The sequence below is a fragment of the Colobus angolensis genome, unplaced genomic scaffold, assembly GCF_000951035.1.
Source record: "Colobus angolensis palliatus isolate OR3802 unplaced genomic scaffold, Cang.pa_1.0 Scaffold237, whole genome shotgun sequence".
Classification (NCBI taxonomy): Eukaryota; Metazoa; Chordata; class Mammalia; order Primates; family Cercopithecidae; genus Colobus; species Colobus angolensis.
This window is the reverse complement of record NW_012115566.1, coordinates 968158-973621: the sequence shown is the minus strand read 5'-3', so window position 1 is coordinate 973621 and position 5464 is coordinate 968158.

The following is a 5464-nucleotide window of genomic DNA, read 5'->3' as shown; positions in this document are numbered from 1 at the left end:
TTGATTAGCTAAATCTTTTTGAATGTGTACTCTCTCCCAGTTTGTGAAATTCTTGGTAACATGTATAAATATAACATACTTTGTCTGAACAGAACGCACTTTCTGTCGGGAAAAATGGCAACTTAAGATAAAAGATGAAGTATCTGTACATGGCTTAATTTGTGACTGGGATTAATGCTAATAAATTAACATAGCTTTTAAAAATCAGAAACAATATACTCTGATTACTCTTTAGATTGTATACATCTTTCACCTTTTAAAAATCAAAAACAAAACAAGAAGTTTGGCAATAAACTCTGAAAATAAATACCAATTCATAGCTCCTGTAGGAAGACAATGCTATTAAATGAAACAAAACAGAATATGTGCTTTATTTGCTTTAGTTGGCTTAGTCAATGACATATTGAAAACAGCTTAAAACTCTTAACATCCTTGTTCTTTGTTGAATAGCATTATTAAAAAAATTATTTACTTTGATTTTATTTTTTCCAGCTTTACTGAGGCACAAATAAAATTACATATATTTAATGTGCACAATGTGATTATACATAAATCAAACCAAATTGTGAAATTATTACCACAATCAAATTGACACATCCATCATCTCACATAGTTACTGTGTGTAGGGGGAGCAGGGAGGGTCAGGACACTTAAGGTCTAATCTCTAAGCAAATTTCAAGTGTACAGTACAGTATTATTAACTTTAGTCACTCTAATCTACATTAGATCTCCAGAATGTATTCATCTTACGACAGAATTTTCTACCATTTGACTGTCTCTCCACTCCCCACCCTCCAGCCCATGGCAACCACCATTCTATTCTCTGCTTCTATGGGTTCAGTTTTAAATTTTTTTTGATACAGAGTCTCACTCTGCCACACAGGCTGGAGTGCCGTGGTGTGATCTTGGCTCACTGCAACCTCTGCCTCCCGGCTTCAAGCAACTCTCCTGCTTCAGCCTCCCCAGTAGCTGAGACTATAGGCACCCACCACTACACCCAGCTAATTTTGTATTTTTAGTAGAAACAAGTTCTCACCATGTTGACCAGGCTGGTCTTGAACCCCTGGCCTGAAAAGATCCACCTGCCTTGGCCTCCCAAAGTGCTGGGCTTACAGACGTGAGCCACTGTTCCTGAGTTCAAATTTTTTAGATTCCACATGTAAGTGTTATCATACTTTTTTTGTCTTTCTGTGTGTGGTTTATTTCACTTATCACAATATCCTCCAGTTCATCCATGTTATAACAAATGGCAGGATTTTCTTTTTACTGGCTGAATAATATTTCTCTCTCTCTCTCTCTCTCTCTGTGTGTGTGTGAGATCAGATTTTCTTTATCCATTCTTCCATCGGTGGATGCTTAGATTGTTTCTTCATCTTGGCTATCATGTATAATGCTGCAATGAACACGGGGGGCATAGATACCTCTTCGAGATACTTACTTTATTTTTCTTGGATAAATACCCAGTGGGATTGTTGGGATCACATCACATCTCACACAGACTTCACAAAATGTGAGAACATAGATTCCTCCTGTCTCCATGGAAATCTTGCCATTTAGTAATATGTCATGTGTCACTCCAGCTTCTCATGATATACAAGACTCTTTTCTTTTCAAATTTATTGAAGTATAATTTATGTACAATGAAATCTACACATTTTAAGTATATAGTTCAATGAATTTTTTCATATCTTCTTTTCATTGTATCTTTGTTAGCCATCAAATATTGGATTTAATAAGCGATCAGAAAAAGTGTATAATTATAATCCTTTATACTGTAACAGTACTACACAACTTATAAAGCACATTAATATACTTTGTTTCATTAGAATTTTGGTCATCATAGAAACCCTAAAGCTTTGTTGGCTGTTAGCCTCTTGAAACAAAGGAAAAATAAGATATAAACATTGTTGTTCCTACGTTAAAAGTTGGGAAATTGAGTCTTAGAGAGATTATGTAGTCTTGTCTAAATGCACACACTAATAAATGGCAAATTTGAGTCTCAAAGACAGGTCTCTCAATATCAGATTGAAAGAATAGTTCAGTGAGTTTGACAAATGTATAATTGTGTAAATATCACCACAATCAAGATTATAGGACATTTCTATTACTCCCCAAAGAACTTGTTTTTTTTTTTGTAGTCAACTCTCCCCTTTTAGTCATAGCCTGAGGCAGCATTAATTTTCTCTAAATGTACTTGGCTTTTCCATTTTTAGAATTTGAAATAATTGCAATCATGCAGTATGTAATCTTTGGGTGTGGCTTGTTTCCTTTAGCATGATGTTTTTGACATTTATTATGTTGCTACGTGTATTAGTTACTTTTTCCTTTTTATTGCTTGTTAGAACTCCATTGTATGAACATGCTAAAATTTATCCATTTATCTGTGATGGGCTTCGGGAGTATTTAAAATTTTTGGCTATTATGAATAATGCTGCTATGAAAATTTGTATGAAAGTGTTTGTGTGGACGCATGCTTTCACTTAATTTGGGTAAATACCTTTTATTTGTACCTCTCCAGGAGGACCACATGCTTAGTGTATATTATCTTTATGAGATACTGCAAACATGTTTTCAAAGTGGCTGTTCTATTTTCACTTCAGACAGCAGTGTATGAGAGTTCCAAATGAACTCACATTCTTTCTAATACTTGGTGTTGTCAGTTTTTATACTTTTCACCTCTCAAGTTAGGTTACCTGTAGCTATAATTTGCATTGAGGAATGTCGACGTTGACCATCATTTTGTGTGCTTTTCACATGCTTCTTATACATTATTTTGTGTAGTTTCTGTTCAAATATTTTACTCACTTTAAAAATTGCATCATTTGTCTTCTTATTGTTGAATTTGAAGTTCTTCGTATATTCTGAACTCAAGTCCTTGGTCAAACAAATCTTTTGCAAATAAAGTACTGTCATATCTTTCAAAGAGAAAATTTTTAACTTCAATAAAATACAGTGTGTCATTTCCACAAAAAAAGCCTGGTGGTATTTTGATTGGGGATTGCACTGAATTTATAGACCAATTGGAGAAGAACTGGCAACTTGACAACATTGACTTTTCTGATCTGGGAACATGGTATTGATCTCCATTTACTTACATCTTATTTTCTTTCAGAAGCATTTGAGGTTTTCATTGTATAAATATCGTTCATATTTTGTTAAAGTCATCTCTACATATTTCATGTTTTTGGATACCACTATAAATTGTATAGAAATATGACTGATTTTTTTCCATTGTGTGTTTTATTTTATTTTATTATACTTTAAGTTCTAGGGTACATGTGCACAACGTGCAGGTTTGTTACGTGGGTATACATGTGCCATGTTGGTTTGCTGCACCCATCAACTTGTAATTTACATTAGGTATTTCTCCTAATGCTATCCCTCCCACATCCACTCCCGCCCTCACAGGCCCCAGTGTATGATGTTCCCAGCCCTGTGTCCAAGTGTTCTCATTGTTCAATTCCTACCTATGAGTGAGAACATGCGGTGTTTGTTTTTCTGTCCTTGTGATAGTTTGCTGAGAATGATGGTTTCCAACTTCATCCATGTCCCTGCAAAGGATGTGAACTCATCCTTTTCTATGGCTGCATAGTATTCCATGGTGTATATGTGAATTTTCTAGACCTCAACTCCAACTGAGCTTCCCATCTACAATGCTTTAATAGTTTGTGATCTACACTAATTCACATTCCTCCCATACAAAGCACTCGAATTAAAAGAAGCTCAGCAGGATCATTTAGTATCATTTATTCCTTTTGCCTCAGATGTGACTTTCAGTGTGTTTTATTGATCTGAGTGTGTATTGTAGAGAAAAAAGTTGAGAGTTGCTGCCTTAGAAATACTTTGCTGTAATTAAATCATGTTATGCCATCTGTATTTTCACAAGTTACTAACATCACACCTAAAAATGTTAACATTTGCTGGCACCCAGTAGACTGGCAGGGGCTAAAAACTCTCCTACAAGTCTAGTTACCAAAACATGAAAAATATTGGAGCTTGGTACAATCTCCTACAGACCAGGATATCAGACATTTCCTGGATTTTGATAACTGATTGAATTCTGCTAGTCCCCACAGGTTGTAGGATCACTGGTTAAATTCTTGTCCAATAAGACAGAGAAATTTAAGCGTATGATTATATGACTACTTAATCATATTTATCTTAAAAACAACATTTAATATATTTTAAAGTAAACTGGAGTGATATATACCAAGCTCATGGTAGTTGTCTCTGGATTTAGTGTTGTGTCAGAGAGTGACAGTTAAAGGGGTTATGAACTTTATCTGTGACACTTTATGTGCTAAAAATGCTGAAAATTAAAATGACAAAAGTTATGGTTGATGATTCTGAATGATGGGAATATAGGTGTTTATTTTTAATATTTTAAATATCTAAAATAAAGGATGAAGAAATAATGTAGAATGCCTTGTTAAAATATCAGTTCTAATTAAAATTCACTATAATGGTAATAGCAACTAACATGTATTGAACGACTATGCACTAGGCATAGAGGATAATGTTTGCATATTTTCATATTGAGTTTTTGCAGCAATCAAGACTACTGAAGCCAAGACCATTTCAGTTGCTTCACATAAGTGGATAGGAAAATACCTGATCATGCTCTTAAAATTACTGACTTTAAAACATAATTGTATTGTAAATGTGACTCAATTTTCATACCGAGACTTTGTTTGGTACACATGGTATCACCTAGACGCAATGTAACAATTGAAAAATCTTCATTAATTTATAAACTCATGATGTGCTTTTTTTTTTTAAACATGGGATGGAGATAGCTATCACAGCTAATTTAACTTTTTTATATATTTCAGCAAAGCTTTTAACAAGACATCAAAAGGAATTATTGATAACAATATTTTGGAAATATTAAATAATTTTGTTAAAAGTTTTCTGAGTTTGGTAGTGACCTTCTGAGTATAGTTTGAATGGTCTTCAAAGGTAATTTTTAACACTTTTGCAGGGCTGAACTTGGCCTTGAATTTTAGAGATGTTAGACACAATTAAAGAATTCAAATTAATAAAACAAATATGTATAATGTAGTCTTTATATTTCCTTTTTAAAAATGTTTCATGCCTTTTCTCATTCCCAGATTAGACTACCTGACAAGCTACATCTCAAATTTGGCCCCTACCATACTGAAGAATTGGGGAAGAAGTTTCAGGTAACTCGAGATAACCCATTCCTTTCCCTGTAAATACAGCTCAAAGCGTTTTTCTCAGTGATGATTGGACTATAGATTCTTTGTCATCTTAGTACAACAATGTGGCATCATGCCAAGAATATCACTGCGGAACTGTTCTAACCAGGATAACTCCTTGAAGGGCATTAATTGCCGCTTTGGGATTTACCCTCTTAGTAGCCCCAGTCAAGGAAAGCAAGTCACATTCTTTTGTTTCCAAAAAGGGCCCATTGGACTCTAAGACAAAGGCCCATCCCTTGATA